The sequence below is a fragment of the Adiantum capillus-veneris genome, chromosome 6 (assembly GCF_014529385.1).
Source record: "Adiantum capillus-veneris isolate H3 chromosome 6, ASM1452938v2, whole genome shotgun sequence".
Lineage (NCBI taxonomy): Eukaryota > Viridiplantae > Streptophyta > Polypodiopsida > Polypodiales > Pteridaceae > Adiantum > Adiantum capillus-veneris.
The window spans coordinates 123,419,725-123,445,214 of NC_140936.1; the positions used below are offsets into that span (position 1 = coordinate 123,419,725).

The window sequence follows — 25,490 nt, forward strand, 5'->3', positions numbered from 1 at the left end:
CCCTTGGCTATGGAAGATGAAGGGCAACTAAATGAAGGATGATGGCCATAATCCTCGTGCGAGTCTTCGCCATCAACTCCCACCTATCCGCCATGTGCTCTACCACTCTCTCCCTTCTCATTCCCCTACCCTATGCTCCCCATTTCATCGCCTAATTCTCTAAATAAAGCTTGAGGTTTTGTGAGTATGTTTTCTTGCAATGTTTTGCCCATGTGAGGTGTGCGGAATCTCCACCTAGTCTTGTGTTTTGGAGTGAGCTTGTGTATGTGTGAAGGGTGTGCGGATTCGCCATCCTTTTGTGGTGCCTAAGTACTAAGCCGCTATACCCCCTCCCTCACTCTCTCTCTGTCTCTCTCTCTCTCTCTCTCTCTCTCTCACTCACTCACTTGATCTCATTCCCTTTCCTCTTCATCAATGCTCCCAAGCATCCATCTCTCTTAGATGAAAACTTTGTTATGGTGGTGTGTTGTTTGCGTTCTAGCCGCTGAAGCTAGGTGATGCCCCCTGTTTGCTTTACCATGACAGGAACGAGGCGCGCCATTCGGTCCCCGGTGTTTTAGAGGCCGTCGGGGTTTGGGGTTCTCTTTGCTCCCGTCATTTGGTGCCCCCACTGAGGATCTTTTCATGAAACCCTTCAGTTTACAAGACTGAAACCCTTAAACTATTGTGAATGGATGAATGGCTAGCAGGATTTGCTAATTGGACGACAGAAGAAGAAGAGCTCCAAGCACAACTAGACGAACTCCGCATCTCCATCGAAGCTCGAGTGCCAGGCATAACGATAATCGATTTGCAGTGGGAGAGGCAACCAACACGCCAAACCCAGTGGATATACATAGGCCAAGTGCCAAGAAGAAGAAGGAGAAGGTCGAAACCATGTCCGCAACCTACAACCAACCCACAACAACAAAATGGAAGGAGCTCTACACAATAGAGAATCAACACTATTCTACTTTGAGAATCGGGTAACTCAAGTCACCGAGGTAATTATCACAGTCAGTTTTCAAGTCGCACCTGATGCTGCAGCACAGATAACGGAAGCATTGGCTCACACTCTCACTAGAGAAACTAGGAATCTACTGAGTTTGTTTCACGAAAGAACACCACCCTCTCCCACAAGCTTGGACAGTGACTAAGCACCTCTAAGCTTCACATGAATCAGTACAACCTACCTCAAGACAGATCACACATACCAACACGTGTATGCTCAATCAAGGTAATGCTGGATTTGAAGGCTCACTACCAGCACGTCATTGACACCATGCCGGGTGGGGAGCGGTTTTTGGAGGTTCTGGCATCAGATCAACCATTTGTCTTACCTTTGGTACAAGGCAATGTACCGTTTGAAGTTTTAATCTATGTCCTAGTATAAGAGGGTATACACGCCTCCTTGTAAAGAAGAAAAAAACTTTTGCAAGTTAAGCAGTGTGTCTTTCTAGCTCTCTCTCAGTAATCATGGCAAGTGTAGCATTTCCAACATTTAAAAGAAAGATGGGGGAGGATTTGGTAACAGACTTCCTAGATGACTTTGAAGTAGCATGTGTAGTGAGCAACAAAGATACGGATGAATCCCGGGTTAGAATCTTTAAGCATCTCATGAAGCTAGAAGCTAGATCATGGTACAATGCACTTCCACAAGCAACCAAGGATGACTGGGAACCCTTAAAAACCGCTTTTAAGAGGCGCTTTGGAGGAGGTACCACTTCAAAAGAGTTGTGGGACAAGTTGAGAGACTTGAAGCAGGAGGGTCTTTTAGAATATGCCACCTATGAGTCCAAATTTGTGGATTTGTGGGAACGGTGGGTTGAGTCACTGGCTAGGGGGGAAGCTGCACCCGATTTCCTAAAAAAAGATCGGTTTACGCATGGCTTATGGCCGCTTCTCAAGGAGAAGGTGAAAGGTAGATTCCCGGTTACGTACGAGTTAGCCGTTGAGATTGCTCGCCTTAAAGACAAGAAGCTGCGAATGAAAGCCAAAGAAACCGAGTCAACAGAATCAGGAACATCGTGTCGACCAGCAACTACAACAACCATCATTCCACCACCACCACCGGCTCTTGGGGTAAGAGATGACCAACAAGATATGTTGGCCCATATTACTGACCAACTGTAGAATTTGTCTGTCCACTTAATACAACAAGGGAGGAGTCAAGAAAGAGATCAAGACCCTGGAAGAGCACGACGACAAAACAGGGAGTATCATTGCTACAACTACGGAGAAGACGGTCACGGTATGTACTACTGTCCCAAACCACGACAAAACTATAATAGAGGAGGTAGGAGGAACCAATTGTCACCCCCACCCAAGCACCACCCCCACCAACACAAATTCTACGTCCACCCCAGACACCACTACAAGCATCCATCCCACCTCTTCCACCAGCCCCACCACCTGATCGCCCTGTAAACATCATAAGGCTAGAAGAGAAACGAAAAGCCATAGTAGTGGATCCACCCAGAGCAAAGGAGAGGGACAAGGGTAAGGAGAAGGTAACCTTTTTAGAACCACTTGAAGCCATGACTGTGAAAAGAGCTAGGAGGGAGAAAGCTACACAATCAGATGATGAGAGAAGCATGAGAGGAGAAACTAGCAAGAGGCCATCCAGGCCACGACGGAAATTGGGCATCACCGACTTCCAGCTAGGGGAAAGTTCTAAGCCCTATGATCTAACATTGGATGTGGCATAGCAAGGACCGAAGATTACATGGCCAGAGATGCTACATCTTGCACCAAAAGTAAGGCGACAATGGTCTAAAATGGTAAGTACAAGACGCTCCAAAACAAAGGTAGCCGGAGCAATTTCGGGATGCAACATGGATGACATCCTTCCAATTGTCGACGTAAACATAAAAGGAAAGAGGGTTGGAAACACCTACATTGATGGAGGTGCACAAATCTATGTAATGAGTGAAGCTATGATGCTTCGATTAGGGCTCGAGGTTGACAGACCTTCTCCATGCAAGGCAAAGATGGCAAACAACGTAAAAGTAAAGTGTGTGGGTGTGGTAAGTGCCGTGAAAATCAAAGCTTTCAACACTGAGGTAGAGGTAGATGTTTTTGTAATGCCTACTAAGGGGGAGGGCTATCCACCAATTTTGGGAAGGCCATGGTTGATGGCCATGAAGGCAAAAAAGGACTGGGGTACTGGTCTTCTACGCATGACCGGTAAGAAAGGGAAGACAATATACTACGACATGAGGATTGGCAAGCAGAAGCAAATGAATATGGAAACATCGGCAGATGAAACCACTAGCGAATCTTCCAGTTCTGAGGAGGAGACCACATCCACCGACGAAAGTGACAGTTCCATTGATGTGATGGGTATCATTATGAAGGATCCACAAAGGGTAAGCACAACTGGTGATCCATCACCAAAAGGGAAACCCAATGAAGAGGAGAGAAAATCACCTGGCCTAGGAGGAAGTAGGTTGAAGGGTATGTTGTCTACGGAATTAACACTTGAGGAGAAAGATAGTTTTTTGCAAATGTCGATGGGATTTCCTAACCTGTTCATTGACAACTATGAAAGAATCACAGGTATTACAGTGGTGGAACATCATATTAAGCTGAAGGAAGGGGTAAAACCAGTTGTGCAAAAGCTATGACGATTGGGGGTCATAGAAGAAAAGGCACTCTTGGCCGAGGTAAGGAAACTTCTGGAGGCGGGATTCATCTATCCTGTAGAAAACTCATAATGGGTGTCACCCGTAGTGGTGACGCCTAAAAAGAATGGTAAGTGGAGGGTCTGTGTTGACTACAAACCACTAAATGCAGCTACAAAGAGAGACCACTTTCCTCTCCCTTTCTTGGATGAAATTCTGAATGAAGTAGCGGGTTTTGAATGCTATACCGTCTGTGATGGTTATTCTGGATACTTTCAAATACGCATAGCCTTAGAAGATCAGCTAAAAACCACTTTTATCATGCCATGGGGTTGTTTTGCAAACAGGGTTATGCCATTTGGTCTCACAAATGCACTTGCCACATTCCAAAGATATGTCACATATGTTTTTCAACCGTTCTTTGGAACATCCATAAGAGTGTTCATTGATGACTTTTGTATATATAGCTCCCGTATTTCACATTTAGAAAAGGTAACTGAAGGTTTGGCCAGGTTGCAGAGCCTAGGTGGGCAATTAAATGTGGATAAATGCCACATTGGGGAGAGTAAAGTCATTCTACTAGGCCATGAAATTTCAGCAAAAGGTATCAACGCCGACCCAAGTAAGGTGTCCGCACTCATAGCCCTACCTTCACCAACAACCGCACGTCAACTGGTCTCTTTTCTACAGAAGGTGAGGTACTTAAGTAGATTCATACATCTACTATCACAACTTGTTCTACCACTGCAACAACTCACTCAAAGATCAACTTTCACTTGGGACGAGGAAAGCGAACATCACTACAACAAGGTAAAGGAGGTCTTAACCACTCTGCCAACTATCTCACCACCTAAGTGGGATGAAAAATTCTATGTCACCTCAAGTGTTGGTGATGACTCATTGGGGGCTGTGCTACTCCAAAAGGATACGACGACATCTTTCATGAGGCCAATCTACTTCTCTAGTCGAATGATGACAGCAGGAGAGAAAGGTTTCACCCATGTGGAACACTTAGTCCTAGCTCTTATATTTGCAACTACAAAGTTTAGGTCATATTTGTTGCCTAAGCAATTTGTGATTCTAACCACGGATGAAATATTTCCCTATGTTGTACAACACAAGGATGTGTCTGCTAGAATTACTAAATGGCTAGTTCGTCTGCAAGAGTTTGACTACACGGTACAGGTAGAAAGCACGACAAGGGCAAGTTTGGGGGGACTCATGACCTACCAAGTCTTTGAAAGGAAGGAGAAGCAATCTAAGGAAGGAGAAGTCCGATTACCTCTAGTACCACCGATGGTAGAAGGAGCATACTCTCTCTACTTTGATGGAGCCTACAAGCGAGCGTCCGACAAAGCAACTGCAGGCATAGTGGTCTTTGATGACAAAGGGACAAAGGTATTTTCGTTGGGCCAATTGTTAGATTCACATTCTAACAATGAAGCTGAGTATGCAGCACTAACCAAGACAACGCCTTAATGTATTTGGGGATGCTCTACTTCTGGTAAGGCAAGTAAATGGAGCATGGACATGCAAGAATCCTAGTTTAAGGACTCACTTAAGTGGTGTAAAAACCTTGTTGGGTAAGTTTGAAGAAGTTCAAGTACACCATATCCCAAGGGCTCAAAACCAAGAAGCAGATGCCCTAGCAAGTGAAAGACTACAGGAAGTGGTGGTTGGAGCAATAAAACTAAAGCTCCCTCTATTTCAAGGATGTGATGCCTTGCCTGACATCATGCATTTTTTGGAAACAGGGGAATGCCCATCAGATTTAACAAAGGGACAGAAGCAATGGCTGATGCGGAAGGCCACAAGGTATCGACTCATCAATGAAGGTTTGTATTGTAAGGGTAAGGACCAAATACTCAGGAAGGTCCCTCTCTCTCAGGAAATCACAGGAGTAATTGCTAGCTGTCACGACGGGGTTTGTGGTGGTCACTTTGCCCTAGACATAACAAGTAGGAAAGTCTTGCAGGCAGGCTTCATATGGCCTAGCCTCAACCGTGATGTACACCACTAGTGAAAAACATGTAAGTTGTGTCAAAAGGCCGGCACTAGGTCACTTATGCCTGAACCACAGACACCTATTCTCTCATATGGCCCATTTGAAAAATGGGGTATCGATGCCATTGGGCCATTACCTAGGGCCAACTCAAGAAAATTCTACATTATCATGGGGGTCGACTACATGACTAGATGGGCAGAGGCTACAGCCACCACTAGAATCACAGCGGTAGAGGTAGCTAAATTTATCTACGAGCACATATGCTGTAGGTTTGGCACACCTTTAGAGATCATCTATGATAGAGGGCCAGGTTTCAGAGCAGACTTGGTGGGAGAATTAATGCAGAAACTGGGCATTACAAGGAGGCACTCTTCACCATATTACCCTCAATGTAATGGCCTAGTTGAAAAGGTAAATGGAATGGTTTCTAAAATTATTACCAAGCAGGTAAACAATCTTCCTGGAGACTGGGATAAGTATCTACTACCAACTTTATGGGCATACAGAACTTCATTTCGTACATCCTTGGGATTCACACCGTATCATCTAGTATTTGGTAAGGAAGCAATCTTGCCCATTGAAGTGCAACTACAAAGTCTCAGAGTAATGGCAAGCCAGCTTCAACAGCCCAACATGCATTTGAGAGATCACATCATCAACTTGGAAAGACTGCAGCTGGACAGAGAAGAAGCAATAAATTATTATGCAGCACAAGCAGAGCATAGACGGCTTAGCTTTAACGAGCATCTCCGGAAAAAAGAATTGAATAAAGGAATGTTGGTGCTCCGCTACGACAATCCCTTCGACACGCGCAAGGATAAGAAACTTCTACTCCGATGGGAAGGTCCTTTCATCGTCAGGAAAAAGTATGCCAATGGAAGCTACCAGCTTATGGAGGCTGATGGAAAACTTCATAAAACCAGGGTAAATGGTTGGAGACTTAAACCTTATTTTCTTCGATTTGACCAGGCTCCACCTATTAACATTCCAGATGAGGACACACCATCAGCCGCCACCTCCGACGATAATGATCAAACAGATGAGCTAGAGACATGAATGCCTCTAGCCAAAAGTGGAGGGCTAATGATGGGGGCTTTTCACAAGCCAAGCTCCCATACCCCTCTTCTCTCGTCCCCACCCCATGAAAACCCCCTCTTAGGGAGGGAGTGATAAAAGACATTAGAAAAAGTAAGAAAAAAATAAAGTATGATTATGTAAATATATGAGAAAGGTAAAATAGGCCACCTCATGCCTGCGGGGCAGCCCATCCCCACCTTGCCTCCTTTTTCTTCACTGTTGCCCCGCCGTGTGTTCCTTTTCCTCTCCTCCACTCAAAAGGTCAACCCTCTCTCTCTTCCCCTTGTCCTTTCTCCTTTCTCTCTCCTCTCAAGCTACCCCACCTCTCACCAATAATGCATTCTAACTCACCAATAATGCACCCTAACTCACATGCAACTTACCCTATCTTCCAAAATAGTATACCCCACCCCCCCTTTCTCTCTCCTATCATATCCCATGACCCAAATACCCCCCCCTCTCTCTAAAGGGCGCCATGTCTCTTGTCTTGTAGCTAAATAACCTCCCCCACACTCACACACACTCAGTTTCACTAAAAAAAGGTGCCCACAGACCCATCCCCACCCGGTGGTTACCTGATTTTTCTTGTGTTCACACACATCTGCACACAGATTCACCTCTGAACACACTCCTCTCTCTCCCCTCTTGTAATTAATTTATTCTCCATGTCACCTGTCACTTTTTTTCATCAACCCATCTCTCTCTCTTAGTCTCTCTCTCATGAGACTGCTGTTCTGGCACATATACACACAGCCAGACAAGTGGGGCCCACAGTCGCATGGCCTATGTAGATAATGATTTCTTCATTTCTAAATTATAGAATTTCTCCCCCCCCTCCTCCCCTATATAAAGAGGGGTCACCATCACACAAAAACACACAACATCACCAAAGAACACACTATGCACTGTGTGTGCCTAGTGCACACACACACACACACACACCATCACCATCACCATCACCATCACCGCAATCACCATGCTTGTCTTGAGCATGACCTCTACACCCTTGGCTATGGAAGATGAAGGGCAACTAAATGAAGGATGATGGCCATAATCCTCGTGCGAGTCTTCGCCATCAACTCCCACCTATCCGCCATGTGCTCTACCACTCTCTCCCTTCTCATTCCCCTACCCTATGCTCCCCATTTCATCGCCTAATTCTCTAAATAAAGCTTGAGGTTTTGTGAGTATGTTTTCTTGCAATGTTTTGCCCATGTGAGGTGTGCGGAATCGCCACCTAGTCTTGTGTTTTGGAGTGAGCTTGTGTATGTGTGAAGGGTGTGCGGATTCGCCATCCTTTTGTGGTGCCTAAGTACTAAGCCGCTATACCCCCTCCCTCACTCTCCCTCTCTCTCTCTCTCTCTCTCTCACTCACTTGATCTCATTCCCTTTCCTCTTCATCATTACTCCCAAGCATCCATCTCTCTTGGATGAAAACTTTTTTATGGTGGTGTGTTGTTTGCGTCCTAGCCGTTGAAGCTAGGTGATGCCCCCTGTTTGCTTTACCATGACAGGCTCGAAGCGCGCCATTTGGTCCCCGGTGTTTTAGAGGCCGTCGGGGTTCGGGGTTCGCTTTGCTCCCGTCACCAGCTTACCGATTAATTACTATGCTACCTAGAGAGAGAAAATTTTAATAATCATGCACTAATCATTAATTAAGAGTGATGAATGGCTGATAATTCAGCTATGGGATGATGATTATATAATAGAATATGGTTAAGGAGAAATTAGAGAGTAGTTATAGAGAATTACGACTAGGAATAAGCATAATAGACGAGGAATTTAGATGGTAATGAAAAAAATTTACAGAAGGGATTAATTAAACCGTGGTTACCGTGATTAAGGACTGATAATCTTCTCGATTCTCTGATCTAATCGAGCTTCTTGAGGCGAGAATTCGACAACACCTCTCTCCTTGGTTCTCCTTCAAAAGGTGTGTGACCGGCAGCACCTTCCCAGTGTGTGTACGTGTGTATGTGTGCACTATGTGTGTGTGTGTGTGTGTGAGAGAGAGAGAGAGAGAGAGAGAGTAGGCCTTTAAATAGGCTCCTACAGGCTGAAAATCGACCAGCCTTGCTAATTGCATCTGAAGGAGCACTCAGTCTCTGCATTGGCAAGTCCAGTTTCCCTACCTAGCAAGTGTTAGGTTGGCTTGGTTAACTGGCTCTGAGACTTAGTCACTGGCTTGGCAGCTTTCCCAGGACTCCCACAAAGACAAAAGGCACCCCCTAGCTGCTAAAGCTGATCCGGAGTGGCCTGGGACCTATTCCCACACAGTCCCGGGCTCGAGTGCCTCCCCGTTCAATTTTTGGAAAAATTGATTTTAGGCTAAAACGGGTCATACGAGTCGGATTTGATGCTGTAAATTGCTATACGGAGCTCTAACTAAGACGTGTTGGCCCGAGTACCTGCCATATTTAGCAGCCCCTTTGGTACGAAAATGCATTTTTTTCAAATTCGGGATACGGGTACAATTTTTTAAGCCGGTCAAAACTGGACAGGTCGGGTGACCAAAACTTACTATTTTTGGAAATTTTTTTACAAAAAATATTTTAGTTCACATTTCGAAGCTTTAAAACATTCTAAACATCATGGCACTGACAGAATTTGGAAAACTGCTAAAAATAGTAACTTATTCCATTATATTCAATTCATGGTACAAGGGTGCTCTTTTTGATCGGGGACAGAGACCTTACAACCTCCCCAACGTGAAAAATTTGAGATGTCCTCATCTCAAGAATGTGTTTGGGTAATCTTTTATGAGCGTTGGTTCGTCCTCCCAAGTTGCATCTTCTTTAGGGTAATCCTTCCACTTTACCAGATATTCCGTGATAGTTCTGTTGCGTAACTTCCTTTCCCTTGTTTCCAGTATGTAGTAAGGTTGGAGCTCGAGAACTCCTTATGCTGGCATGACTATCTGATCTGAGTCCAAGAATTGATCAGGGTTAGGAATATAGGGTTTGAGTAAGCTGACGTGGAACACATCATTAACCTTCAAGTTTGCAGGTAACTTTAGCTTCTATGCTTGATCACTCACAACCTTAATGATCTCGAATGGTCCACAATACATTGGGCTTAGCTTCTTATATCTGCCTAGTGATAAGTTGCTCTTATTTGGTCGGACTCGTAGAAAAACCTTATCTCCTTCTTTGAAAGTTCTTTCCGAACGGTTCTTATCTGCATAGTGCTTTTGTCTATCCTGAGCGGCCTGAATGTCCTGTCGAATAGCTCTAGTATGTGCTCCCATATCTTCTAACATCTTCCTAGATGCTTCTACCCTAATGGTTGGATCTGAGAAGTTCAGTGGTGCTAGACAGTCCTGTCCATAAAGAGCTTTGAAAGGTGACATTCCAATGCTTTTGTGTTCGCAAGAGTTATAATCATACTCCACCAAAGGTAGATACTGTAACCACTTCTTTGGCTCTTGCGAACAATAGGCTCTGAGAATGTCCTCGATGACTTGATTAACCCTTTTAGTTTGCCCATTTTTCTGGGGATGATACGCTGTACTGAAAGCTAATTGTGACCCAACAGATTGGAAAAGAGAAGTTCAAAATTTTGATGTAAACTTGGCATCTCTATCACTGACGATACGCTTGGGAAGACCATGTAGCCTAAAAATCTCCTTGATGAATACTCGACTAATATCTGAAGCAGTAAAGGTTGTCTTTACGGGTATTGGATGAGCCACTTTTGTGAGCATATCAACAACCACGAAAACAGAATCATACCCTCCTGTATAAGGTAATCCTGTAACAAAATCCATACTAATGCATTCCCATTTCATTTGGGGTATGTCAAGAGGTTGAAGTTGCCCTGGTAACTTGATCCTTTCGGCCTTTATCCGCTGACAAGAAAGACACTGCCTCACATAGAGAAGTATGTCTCCTTTCATTCCAGTCCAAAAATAACTCCTCCTCACAGCATGAAGAGTCTTAGCATAGCCTGGATGTCCGGATGTAGGGCTATCGTGTGCTTCATACAAAATGGCCTTCTTTAAGGCTGGATCTCTGGGTACACATAGTCTATGTCTGTAGTAAAGACATCCTCCCATAAGAGAGTAATCTTTAGCTTCAGGCATCTTATTCTGCTGGACTAGAGATACTATACGCTGGTAATCTGGATGAATTAAAGATGCTTCTTTGATTCTATCCCATAATAGGGTTATTTGGAATAGAGATAGCTCCGAGAAAGGATTTTCGGCTAAGACCATCTGCAACTCCATTTTCCTTCCCTGGTCTATACTTTATGTCAAGGTCATATCCTGTAATAGCTCTATCCATCGTCGTTGTCGCATATTGAGAATAGGTTGAGTAAAAATCCATTTTAAGCTCTTGTGGTCTGTAACCAGCTGAAACTTGCGCCCAATAAGATAATGTCTCCATAACTTCAGCGTATGAATAACTGCTAAAAGTTCCAAATCATGAGTAGGATAATTCTTCTCATGATCTCTCAACTTTCGTGAAGTATACGCCACTGGTCTTCCTTCTTGAGTAAGAACTCCGCCCAGAGCAAATTTGCTAGCGTCGGTCGCTACTTCAAATTCCTTGCTAAAATCTGGAAGCTTTAAAATAGGAGCTGAGACCAAGAACTCTTTTAGTTTAGCAAAGCTAGACTCGTGCTCGGTCATCCATTCGATCCTCATTCCTTTCTTCAGGAGTTTCATCAAAGGTGCATCAATACGTGCATAGTCCTTGACAAAAATCCTATACCATCCCGTTATTCCAAGAAATCCTCTTACTTCGCTGACAGTGGATGGTTGAGGCCAATCAACGATATCCTTGAATTTGTATGGGTCCACTGAAATCCCTTCAGTCGATATGAAAAATCCAAGATAGTTTACCTTTGGTGAGCAAAACGTGCACTTGCTCTCTTTAGTGTAAAGTTGGTGCTCCCGAAGAAGATCAAGTACTTTGCGAACATGTACTTCGTGATCTAACTTGTTCTTAGAATAGATCAGAATGTCATCAAAGAAAACCAAGACAAAATCATCCAGGTAAGGTCTGAAAATATCCTGCATAAGTCGATTGAATCTTGCAGGAGCATTTGTTAGACCAAAAGACATTACTGTGAACTCGTAGTGCCCATACCTAGTGTTGAAATCTGTCTTTGGAGTATTTGATTCTTTGATTCTGATTTGGTAATATCCTTGTAAACATTTTGGCGTCGTGGAGCCTGTCCAAGAGTTCTTCAATCCTTGGAATTGGATACTTGTTCTTGACAGTTACCTGGTTCAGTCCACGGTAGTCTATGCATAACCTTAAGGTTCCATCCTTCTTCTTCTGAAAAAGAACTAGAGCACCCCAAGGAGAAGTACTGGGTCGAATGAATCCTTGCTCAATGAGTTGCCTAAGTTGTTCCTTGAGCTCGATGGCCTCTGGAAGTGACATCTTATAAGGTCTTTTTGAGATAGGTTCACATCCAGGGATAGTCTCAATCTCATGATCTACCTCTCTATGTGGCGGAAGATTCGTAAGGTCTTTAGGGAATACATTATCATACTCTCTCAACCAGTTTGGTCGAAGTGAGGTATCTGATTGGTCCACCTTGTTGAGTTTTACTGCATAAATTTGCTGACCCTTCCTTAGTCCCTTCAAAAGTCAGTTGGCCTTAACTAGAGTAGCCCTAGGTCTCCCATTTTCCCCTTGGATTAAGGCTTCATTACCCAAGTTATCTGTAAAGGTAAAATTCCCTTGTGAACAATATATGTGGGCCCTATTTTTCTTTAGCTAGTCCATCCCTAGTATCCCATCACAGAATCCTAAGGGTAGGGTTCTAAATTGGACAGAAGTTGGGTGTCCCCCTAAATCAAAGTCGATTTTTCCTGCAGGATGTTGAGATACTACTTCCTTGCCGTTTGCTAAATCTAAAACTAGCTTGCTTGTTGGATACTTATATAGATTTAGCTTCCTCATGCATCGGGGTGAATGAAATGAAAGAGTACTACCACAATCTATAAGGAAGTTAACTTGTTCACCTCTGAGAGATCCTGGCGTATAAATGACTCCGTATTGCTCGCAACCATTGGGATTATCAATTGCAGCATGTAGGGTTGCTCGCTTCACTGCTTCGTCACCCAAAGTTGGTTGTACCACTGTGGCATTCACTCTGGCGGTAGCTCCACGCCCTCGCCCTCTGTTTATCCTTCCTCGTCCTCCTGTTCCATTAGCTTAATCTGAACAAGAGGAATCATTGGGCAAAGAGGGCAAGGACAACTGCTTGGAATAATAGACCAGCCAGCCACGCATATGACCAGCTCCCTATTATGGCTACCACCACAGTCATGGAGTTCCCTAATGTTCGATGCTATGGTTGCGGTGAGCATGGACATTACAGATCCAATTGCCCCAGGAACATTCAGGCAACCAACTCCAATGCCACGCCCACGGGTATTCAAGGGTATGGCATTGGAGTTGGTTGCCTGAATGTTCCTGGGGCAATTGGATCTGTAATGTCCATGCTCACCGCAACCATAGCATCGAACATCAGGGAACTCCATGGTTGTGGTGGTAGCCATAATAGGGAGCTGGTCATATGCTTGGTTGGTTGGTATGTTATTCCAAGCAGTTGTCCTTGCCCTCTTTGCCCAATGATTCCTCTTGTTCAGATTAACCTTTTGTACTTTGAGAGCTAGAGGTTTGGCCCTCAACAAGGTATCCTGTAGTGTTCTCGTCCTGAGAGCTTCCAACCGAGTATTCAAGGGATCGATTAGTCCTTGGAAGAACCTCGCCACCTGTTGTTCCAAGGTCATCTTAGGATCATATCTCCGAAGAGTGACAAACTTTGCATAATATTCTTCGACAGATGAATTCAGCTGCCGAAGTGAAAATAATTCATTCATCCTCAAGGTTCTATAGGCAGGTGGTAAATAACGTCCCATTATTGCAGCTTTGATGTCTTCCCAGGACTGGGAAGATTCCTTAATATCCATGTCCCTGCAATGTTGCTTCCACCATATCTTAAAATCGCCAGTCAAGCGGAAAATCGCAAGCATGGTCTGATTTACGGGTTGGGTCCCCGTAGCTTCAAAGTAGTCGTCCATGGCTTCCATCCACACTTCTGCGTCTCTCTCCACATTTGCCTCCTCTCCCTTAAATATCGGAGGTTGGGCTTGCTTAAGGAGGAGCTTCTTCTCTTGCGCTCCGGAGTACAGATCAATAGGCGGTGCCTAGGAAATTCTTGATACCATTACTTGGATTTCAAAATAGACACGAGACTTTAATAAAATTTCAAAATTCCACTTTATCAAGAGACAAAGATTCAGAGACAAAAAGCACTTTATTGATGAAAATTTATTACAATCGAAACCCCTCAAGGTTTAGGATAACTGATGATCAGCTCATTACATGGCTTCATGGATTGCGTATGACATACGCCTAGGAGATGGTATTCACATGATGCACTACTTCGTTACTGAAATAGTTCCTGTACTCATTTTTAGTGGATAATAAACTAAGATATCAAGCTGAAATTCCTCTTTTGGTACTCCAAAGGTTTTGACTCTGTTTGCTGGGATCACATTGGTGATCTTCTCCAAGAGCCAGTCGTTGAGGGTTTGATAGGTGTCGTCTGAGACAGTTAGGTCCAATCGTGTAGGCACCAAGTAGAATATCTCCACCACCCTCAACTCTTCTCCCCAACGTATCTTCTTCAAATCGGTAGCCAGGCATCCTAGCTTCCGAGCTTGATGTAGTAAACCCCTCCTAGAAATGTCCAATCAAATTCCCATCCTTTATCAATGTGAGTGGAGTGTGGCATATGAGCCTTCATCAGTATCTCCATGACATCTCGCCTGAACTGGTAAACTGCGGATCTTCGAGCTTGCTCATAAATAAGGTCAAACACTTGGAACTTCCGATATTCGAGCACGGGGTCTTCCTGCAACACCAATGCAAGGAATTCGGATCAACTACCTATATACTTTCAGTTCCTTATTTAAATATTCAAACCTAGGCTCTGATACCAGGTGTGAGGTCCCACCCCGCCGTATCAACCAGCGGATTTGATGGTGAACCTGGTGGCCACTAGATCTATTGCGGAAGCAAACAAAATGGTTCACGGTTCGAGTAGCAGACTATCTCTCATCACAAAGTGAGTCGAATTCGAGCCTACTTGCAAGGAGATCTAGCTTCACCTTGCAGGGGAAGCATACTTAAACTCTCTAGCGATCCTAAGATCCACCTTCCAAGATGAGAGAAACCCCGAGAGCCTTTTTCCCCATGTTTCGGAGGCACGTACTCTCGAGATTTCAACCCTCTATGGGCAATGAGTATTATTAATATCGAAGTAGGCAATGATGGGGACAGAGAGTTCCCGACCAATTGGGACCACCCATCTCGTAGGCATTGGCAACTTGCGCCAAGCCCCCACTTTCCACCCTCACACTCACACTTCTTTGTGTGACCTAATTACTACCACAAAGTTTGTTCAACATAAACATTCCTTGTTTTAATTCCGAAGCACATTGTTCGTTAAGACAACCCTTCAACCAATATTGCAAACAACACCAAGACAGTATTCTAGTAAAACTTCTACTCAAACTTATTCATTAAAATTCCAATGTTCTGGAGGTACAACATCCCCCCTCCAGCAAGAGTTTACTCCTCCCGTTGTCACTTAGCTACCCATACAACTAGGTATGTCCACCGCATAGAAAGCACGTCATGGACACTCTCACCGCATAGAAAGCAAGCCGTGGGTTCCCACCGTATAGAAAGCAAGTCGTGGGTATCCACCGCATAAAAAGAAAGTCGTGGATTCAAGAGCCCTTAACGAGGAACTCTGCCCCATGTGATTAGTAGGGGGTCCGAACTGATTCAACATTGGAAATAAAATGAATATGTCGAGCTAAATTTTCCCTAGCAGACATTCTTTCCTCTTGCAAACAACATACCCATCAATCATTTCCTTCCTACTTTAGAATTTAATGTACAATGAATTCAATGCCAAGGTTTCCGTCGGATTTCTCCAACATGTTTGGGGATATGTTCATTCCTAGCTAAATGTGTGCAATGTTAAATTAAACAACTTGAATGAAATTGTGACCTACCTCTTCCATTTCTTCGTCGATGGCCCGTGAGATGGCCGGTATTTGCTCCTCCATGGGAGCTTTTCCCTTTCCATTGACATTGCTTGTTCCTGCCTCGCGGTCATGGGCACCACTGAAGCGAGTTCTCTTAACCGGAGCCATTTACTCACTACTTTAAATAATTAGCTTGGAGAAAAAGCTAAGGTTCGCAAATGTCATAACAACCCAATAGATAGATTAGCAACACCAATTAATCCCTCATATATGAGAGGTCTAGATTTTTCCATATAGGAATCATTATGGATTACACATAACCCTATGGGCTCTAAAGATAATTACTCGGCTTACATGATTAAGAATAATAGGATTTCACTAATGGAATTACCAGAGAGATGAATTTAGAACTATTAATCTCTTTCCTAGCAAATAGATGGTGCAGATTCACCTTATGCATAGGTGTGAGGAAATTCAACTCTTAGAGACTTAACGACGGATTAATTTTTCCTTATTTACATCTTAATGCATAAGGGAAATGAATTTAATTTAGCTACAATATTAATGAATGATAGAAAGAGTGATTCTCATCAATCTACACAATTACCAGCTTACCGATTAATTACTATGCTACCTAGAGAGAGAAAATTCTAATAATCATGCACTAATCATTAATTAAGAGTGATGAATGGCTGATAATTCAGCTATGGGATGATGATTATATAATAGAATATGGTTAAGGAAAAATTAGAGAGTAAGTATGGAGAATTACGACTAGGAATAAGGATAATAGACGAGGAATTTAGATGGTAATGAAAATAATTTACAGAAGGCATTAATTAAACCGTGGTTACCGTGATTAAGGGCTGATAATCTTCTGCATTCTCTGATCTAATCAAGATTCTTGAGACGAGAATTCGACAGCACCTCCCTGTAAAGAATGAGGATGCAAGAGAGCTACACAAGACAAGCACAAAGCACACAGAGATGGAAAGCTTCTTCTTCTTGTTCACAGAAAAGAGAGTACAAAATGACTAAATGCTAAAGCTGAAAAGTAGCACATATGTACATGCGGTCACTAAGTGTGAACTCGCTAGAAGCGTACTAGGCTAGCACTATATGTGTAGTCCAACTGTAGAATCACTGGTAGAGATCCTCCGTGTCGGTCACCTAACGCGCTAATGAGTAAATGCCGTAAGCGGCCAAGACCGGTAGTGGATGCCAGCTCAAGGTGTAGAGATCGACATCTCAACACTCCCCCTCGAGCTCTGCATGTCGCAGAGTCCAAGCATAGTCCGGAAATGTCGAAGCTTCTCAGCTCCGAGGGCCTTGGTAAAGATATCCGCTATCTGCTCCTCTGTGCTGACGTAGACCAAGTCGATGTCGCCCGCCAACACTCGCTCTCGAACGTAGTGGTAATGGACCTCTATGTGTTTGGTCCTGGCATGGAACACTGGGTTCCTAGCCAACTGCATGCTGCTGAGATTGTCACAATGGATGAAAATCTGTTGGTCCACCTGCACTCCCAAGTCCTCAAGTAATGTGCGTAGCCAAGCTACCTCGCACGCCGCAACTGCTCCACCTCTGTACTCGGCCTCTGTGCTCGATAAAGCAACCATAGGCTGCTTTTGCTGCTCCAAGTAACAGCAACACTCCCAAAAGAGAACATGAAGCCACTCGTAGATCTCCTATCAACAATGCTACCTGCCCAATCTGCATCTGTATACCCATACAATGCTAATGGTGCATCTGCTGCATAGAACAATGCGTAGTCAAGAGTACCTTGCACATACCTAAGTGTGCGTCGTACTCCATCCAAATGTGGCTTCCTCGGAAGCTGCATGAACTGACTCTCCAAGCCTACTGTGTAGCTCAAGTCTGGCCTCGTGATAGTCAAGTAGATTAGACTACCCACAATCTTCCTATACATGTTGACATCCTCAACAACATCACCCTTCTCTGCACTCAGCTTTGCATTCACATCCAAGGGAATACAAATTGGCTTACAATCAGCCATACCATACTTTGACAACATGTCCAAAGCATACTGTCTCTGTGATAGCCATACACCCTCTGGAGTCCTGATCACCTCAATGCCAAGAAAGTAGCGCAACTCACCTAAATCTTTCATTTCAAACTCCTGTTTGAGAAGACCCTTCACATGGTCAATCTCCATAGCATTGTCACCAACAATAATAAGGTCATCTACATATATGATAATGACCACAATCCCCACATCACTCTCACGTAGATAGAGTGAATGATCAGCATGAGCTCTCCTAAAACCAATACTGACAAGATACTTGGCAATCCTGTCATACCATGCTCTAGAGCCCTGCTTCAAACCATACAAAGCTTTGAGAAGTCTGCATACATAATCTGGGTAACCTGGATCGACAAAACCAGGTGGCTGATCCATATACACTTCCTCTTGCAACTCACCATTCAAGAAGGAATTATTTACATCCATTTGATGCATAATCCATCCTCTACATGCAGCCACTGCTATGACAGCTCTCACAGTCGTCATCTTTGCCACTGGAGCAAAGGTCTCCTCATAGTCTATGCCATACGTCTGTGCATAACCCTTTGTGACCAGCCTTGCCTTGTGACGCTCAATGTTACCATCAGCCTTATGCTTGGTTTTATACACCCATTTACAACCAATAGCTTTCTTGCCACTTGGCAATGGCACCAACTCCCATGTGTCGTTTGCTTCCAATGCAGCCATCTCTTCATTCATTGCATCATCCCAATGCACATTTCCAACTGCATCCTCAAAACATGTGGGCTCCACATCCTGTATCACCTTAGCCATGTAGGCTTGGTGATGCGCTAGATACCCATCATAAGTCAATTTCTGAACTGGATTTCTGACTCTATTAGATATGCACGGTCCTGGGTCACTCCTTTGCCCTCTAGCATCTTCTTGTACTTTCCTTACACCAGGTGTCCTGACAGCGGGAATTCCAAATTCCTCATCAAGACTTTGTTCAGAACCATCTGAATCCATGTCTACATGTGAAAAACCTGATGATGCATCAGCCATAAAGGGAGGTTCATCAACCTTTTCCATTCCTTTTCGTGATACATTCCCTGTACCTGTTGGTGGAGTAACCTGCGTACGTAGTCTACCATTCCATGGTTTCTCAACAGAGCCACGAGAAGAGGACTCTTGTGGTCCGCCTCAAATTTTGTACAACCACATCATCTTTTACGTCAGCCCCAATAGTGCCATGTGCATTACTGTACCAGCTGCTCATCTCATCAAAGACTACATCTCTGGTCACTCGTAATTCTCATGTAGTAGGATTGTAGCACCTCTACCCCTTTTGTTCAAGGGAATATCCCACAAGAATACATTTCTCTACTTTAGGATCCAATTTCCTACGCAACTCATCTAGTACATGCACGTAAGCTATGCAGCCAAACACTTTCAAGTGTGCCAAATCAGGCTTTGTACCTGTAAACTTTTCCTCAGGTGTTACATCATGCACCGCAGCTGTAGGTGTCATGTTCATAATGTACACAACTGTATTTACGGCTTCAGCCCAGAAATGATGAGGCATGTTCTTCTCATTCATCAATGCACGTGCAACCTCTGCAATGTGCCTGTTTTTCCTTTCTGCGACCCCATTCTGTTGTGGAGTATATCTGCATGTAAACTGCCTGCGTATACCATGCATTCACAGAAAATCTGAAAAATCATTGGAGAAGTACTCTCCCCCTCCATCTGACCTCAATGTCTTGATTTGCATATCTGTCTCCTTCTCAATCATGACTTTGAAGTCTTGAAAGTGACCAAACACTTCACTTTTGTTACGCATGAAGTAGACCCATACTTTTCTTGTATGGTCATCAATGAAAGAGACATAATACCTGCAACCATGTATACTTGCAATATCGGTTGGACCCCAAACATCTGTGTGCACCACCTCAAGTGGATTTTTACATACATTGCGCTCATGTGGAAATGAGCCCTTTGACTGTTTTCCAAATTGGCATGCTGCACACACTTTATGCATACCATCCACCTTGAATTTGGGCAGACCTTTTACAATCTGTTTTGATTGCATGTTGCGCAATCTCTGCTCATTGACATGGCCAATGCGTTTGTGCCAAATGTCAACATCAACCACAACACCTGTGCCCTGTGCAAATAATGCAGCTTTTACCTCAGGCATGTCTACATTCAACGTAAACATTCTGCCCACACATTTGCCCTCTGTGATCAACTTACAGCCATTCTGGAAATCTTCTACATAAAAGCCATTTGGATTGAAGCAAACCTGCAAACCCTGCTCAACCATTTGTCCACCAGAAACAAGATTCTTTGTAATGTTTGGGACATGAAGTACATCTGCTAAGTACTTTGATTTCCCACTCTTCGTATTTAGAGGTATGTCTCCTACATGAGCAATGGGGTGAGCTGTGTCATCTCCTGTCTGCACATAGCCTGACACATATGGTTTGCGCATATCTCTAAACCACTCTCCACGAGACGTCATGTGATTAGAGGCACCTGAATCCACATACCAAACATCATCTTGGGTGGAATTCTCTGCAGTCATTGTATTCATTACATGCTGCATAACAAACATGCGCTCGTTTTTGCTGTCATCTGCATCTCTGCTAGTAGATGCATAGTTGCCATGTTCTCTCTTTCCACTTGCTTTTCCCTTTGGACAGTCACGTGACATGTGACCTCTTTCACCACAAGTCCAACATTCTCTGCTATCTGGAGTATGTTGCTGCCTGCTTGATCCTGCACCACGACCTCTTTGACTCCCCTTGCCTTGAGACTGGTTTCCCCTGCCACCTGTATTGTTTTGATTTGATTGACCTTCCAGAAATTGGCCCCTGCAACCCCTTGGGCCTCGACCATGACCTCTACCTCTACCTCTGTTGGAGTTAGAATAGAAGGCCTGTTCATAATTATTTCTGCCATGAGAAGAAGATGTGTCAAGGTTCTTCTCCTCAAGAATAAGCATAGAAATCAAATCTTGGAACACGGGGATGTCGTCTCTTGTATTCATGGAAGACCTAAAATGTACATACTCATCTCCTAAACCATCCAAGCATGCACGGACAATGTCATCGTCTTCCACTGAGACTTTAATAGATCCAAGAGCCTCAATGATACTCTTGATCTTCAAGGCATAATCATTGATTGAGAGGTTGTTCCTCTTAACCTGATTTAGCTCCGACTTTAGTTGAAGCTTCTTGGCCTTGGTGTTCACCTCGAACACTCTGCCTAAGTTTCTCCATGCAATGGCGGGGGTTTCAGCATCCTGTAGATAGCCCATCATGCCATCTGTGATGCTCATAGAAAGCCAATACATCACTTTGCTTTGGCCTTGTTGCCAGTCCCTCAAAGCTTTCCTTTGTTCAGCTGTAGCATTTGCCTCGGGAATCTTTGGTTCCTTTTCATTGTCTCCTTCTACATAGTCCCAATAACCTTTTCCTTTTAGGAAATTTGTTATTCTGAACTTCCATGCAGGGTAGTTATTTTTCTCAAGCTTCTCAGTAACAATCTGACTGAAACCGTCAGACATCTTAAAGCACTAAGACAAAATAGCTGCAATCTGCAAAAACCTGCAAATCTGCTGAGCCTGCTATCGTGGTACCTGTAACGCTTTGTACACTCAACGAGTGTCCACAATCAAGCGTACATACAACCATTGTACTTGTACAGTATATCTCTGTATACTACACTTTGGAGACCTTTTCAGAAACTTGGCATCTGGTCGTGGATTGCGAACGAAGGGATTGTGATGCTCTTGCTCTCTTAGCCTCTCTTGCTTGCACCAGGCTCTGATACCATGTAAAGAATGAGGATGCAAGAGAGCTACACAAGACAAGCACAAAGCACACAGAGATGGAAAGCTTCTTCTTCTTCTTCACAGAAAAGAGAGTACAAAATGACTAAATGCTAAAGCTGAAAAGTAGCACATATGTACATGCGGTCACTAAGTGTGAACTCGCTAGAAGCGTACTAGGCTGGCACTATATGTGTAGTCCAACTGTAGAATCACTGGCAGAGATCCTCCGTGTCGGTCACCTAACGCGCCAGCGAGTAAATGCCGTAAGCGGCCAAGACCCGTAGTGGATGCCATCTCAAGGTGTAGAGCTCGACATCTCAACACTGCCTCCTTGCTTCTCCTTCAAAAGGTGTGTGTACCGACATCACCTTCCCACTGTGTGTAGGTGTGTATGTGTGCACTATGTGTGTGTGAGCATATGTGTGTGTGTGTGTGTGTGAGTAGGCCTTTAAATAGGCTCCTACAAGCTGAAAATCGACCAGCCTTGCTAATTGCATCTGAAGGAGCACTCAATCTCTGCATTGGCAAGTCCAGTTCCCCTACCACCAAGTGTCAGGTTGGCTTGGTTAACTGGCTCTGAGACTTAGTTACTGGCTTGGCAGCTTTCCCAGGACTCCAATAAAGACAAAAGGCACCCCCTAGCTGCTAAAGCTGATCTGGAGTGGTCTAGGACCTGTTCCCACATAGTCCCCGGCTCCGGTGCCTCCCCGCTCAATTTTTGGAAAATTTGATTTTAGGCTAAAATGGGTCATACGAGTCGGATTTTGATGCCGTAAATTGCTATACGGAGCTCTAACTAAGACGTACTGGCCTGAGTACCTGCCATATTTAGTAGCCCTCGTGGTCCGAAAATGCATTTTTTTCAAATTCGAGGTACGGGTGCAATTTTTCGAGACGGTCAAAATTGGATGGGTCGGGTGACCAAAACTTACTATTTTTGGATTTTTTTTACAAAAAATATTTTAGTTCACATTTCGAAGCTTTAAAACATTCTTAACATCATGGCACTAACAGAATTTGAAAAACTGCTAAAAATACTAACTTATTCCATTATATTCAATTCATGGTACAAGGGTGCTCTTTTTGATCAGGGTCAGAGACCCTACACTCCAAATGACCTCCGAAATTTCCTAATGCCTTCCACCAATTCCTTAGCTCCTTACATCGAAGTACAACCAGGCTTACAAGCTTCTCCGCCAAATTCCCTGCCTTCGATCCTCGCCAATATTCGTAGCAAGTGAACGTCCATTGTGCCTTATATGATGCAAATTATGATGAGAATGGCATATTTTCCTTGCCTTTTTGGAATTAAGATTTTGCATCAGGGTATAGTCTTCCACAACGATAGTAAAAGCCCTTTGCCCTCTCTACGATGCCAATTGCAATCCCTTGCATAGAACCCCTAATGTGGTGGATCTCAACTACAATTTCATTGAGTCGCCTCACAGCTGCCCAGCTTGCAGGGAACAACACCCTCATGTATCGACAAATGGTCACCAACTCTAAGACTGAATCTTTGCTCTTTAATAGTCAAGCTTATCGTCAAGGTACCTGGAGCAGAACTGGGAGCAGGCACCATTGAAAATCTTCCTGATGGCATACTTCATGTATGGATTGGAAATCTTGCTAACCCAAACAATGATGACATTGGCACTCTTTACTCTACAGGATGTGACCCTATCTTCCACGCCCAACATTCGAACATCGACCCCCTCTAGGAGGTATGGAAGGGTTTGAGAAGCAGGAGAAAAAATTTGACAAACTTTGATTACTTGAATCCAAAATTTCTCTTCTATGATGAGAATGTCAAGTTGGTGAGGTTAAGAATTAAGGATGCTCTAGACACCACCAAACTGGCATACAAGTACCAAGATGTGCTAAATGCATGGCTCAATGCGGCACCGAGAGGCAATGCAATCACTGACTCCGCGATAAATTTTAGGCTTGGTCGAGGTCCACCTCCAACAATGGTGGGTCAAAAGCTCAAGGAGAAGTATATGAAGTTCAAGGTAGGTTTGAAAGAATCCAAGGAAAGGGCGTCAGGGACGATTGAAAAGACAACAAGAGTATTAGTGAAGAAGAAGAGGAAGGTGCGGGCGGACGACTTCGACGAGGAGATACGCAAGCTAGAGGGGGTGTCACCAGCATCGGACGAGAAGATCCAAGTTTGATGTGTACATAAACTTGGTAGGTGATGATGAAGATGATGACAAGGTAGGGTGTGATGTGCCCATACTATGTTGGGTCATTTGTATGGGGATGACAATGGAGGAGGGGAGGAGTATGAGGAAGTCCAACTTCAGGATTGGGATATGGGAGATGCTAAAGGAGTTGGATGCTCAGTAAGGGATGACAATCGGGGAGGGGAGGAGTATGAGGAAGTCCAACTTCAAGATTGGGGTATGGGAGATGCTGAAGAAGCTGGATGCTCAGTAATAGGACTGTGGTTACATAGAGGAGTTCTTAAATAATGCGAATACCCTCATTCAAAAGGTGCATGAGGATCACATGATATTCTTTGTAGGACCTTTCCACTTAAAGGCCACTTTAAGGTGTAATGGCAGCGTGCTATACGTTTCCAATTTATTTTGGAAGTATAGGATTCCTAGACTTAATTATCGCCTTAAGATTTTTAGAGACGTTTTTGCTCATAAAACTATTCAAGAATTCAAAGGCTCGCTTGCATATGTTGAGCTCACATATTTTAGTTGGTTACATTTTCTTCTGAAGAACAAATTGAAGGATCAACTTCTGAAGAACAAATTGGCAAGGGATAATCACAAACCATGTGACACAGGATAAGGTCATGAGTTTAAGGAAGGTATCCAACATGCTATCCAATATTTATGTGTGTATTTGTGTATGGCTACTTATGGCATGCATATATTTACTACACACTCTTTTTGTGGCAAGACATCAAAACATGCTTATAAGAGCCCTTTAATTTGACTCGCTTTCAAGTGCCTTATTTGTAGATCTTTGCACATATAATGAGCACTGTTATGTTCGTGCGGGCTGAAGGTCTATTGCATTTGTGTTGTTATCAAGGTCTCATCATTAACTTTGGAGTTTACGATTTTGATTTTTATCTTTGTGTTGAGAGCTACTGCAAACTCTAATCTCTTCTTTGCCTTGAAATTTGAGATTTTGGTCCTAAGGTTGTGGGCTTAGCACTTTTTGTCTAACATAAGAAAGCTCACGTTCATGTCTCTAACAAGCTCTATTTCAGTATTGTCTTTTTTGTTTTACACATACAACCTCGAGTGGACATACAAACTTTATATTAGAATTACGAGTATTTTTTAGGTTTTTACACTATTTCACTCTATTTTGGGGCGAAATTTCTACCTTTCCCCTTTCTCTCAACCGGCACATTTGAAATTGAAAACGACACGATATTAAGCTGAGACACATTTTTCCCAAACACTGGGTCGACCTTTATGTGTGCTACATCCTATTGGTCGCCTTTGCTTGGTACATTTGGCAACCAAGTACTGGTTTTGTAATCCAATGATTCCTTTTGTGAATTTTCCAAGAGAAGATTTCAAAAACTAAGTTGTTTTTTCATTATTTTTCTCTATTTTGGGAAGGAAAGTTTCCTTTTCCCCTTGCCCCCGATCGGAATTTTTGAAATTAAAAAGAACATGATATTAAGTCGAGACTGCATGGTGGTGTTCGAAAAAATCCAATTTCAAAAACATACAAAATTTCCTTTAGGATACAATCAAAGATGAAATTTTGCAGACTAATCGGAATTTCTCACAATTTATATCTATTTTCTTAAACTTTTCAAGCGGTTTTTCTCTTTCTCCCTCTCCCTTCAAACCGGCTCAAGGCTAAGTTGAGACACACTTTTCTTGAACACTGCTCCATGGCCATGAACTCTTGGGTTGCACGAGTTGCCAAGCTTCCCAAGTACATGCAACAAGTATATTAGGGAGAGAGAGAGAGAGATTGTGGTC

The 25,490-nt window shown here is 43.6% G+C and overlaps 1 pseudogene; it reads left to right on the top strand.

Moving 5' to 3' along the window:
• LOC147456204 (polyphenol oxidase I, chloroplastic-like) overlaps nucleotides 1-23,874 on the top strand; it is a 75,050-nt pseudogene extending 51,176 nt beyond the window's left edge.
• Nucleotides 23,875-25,490: the final 1,616 nt, after the last annotated feature.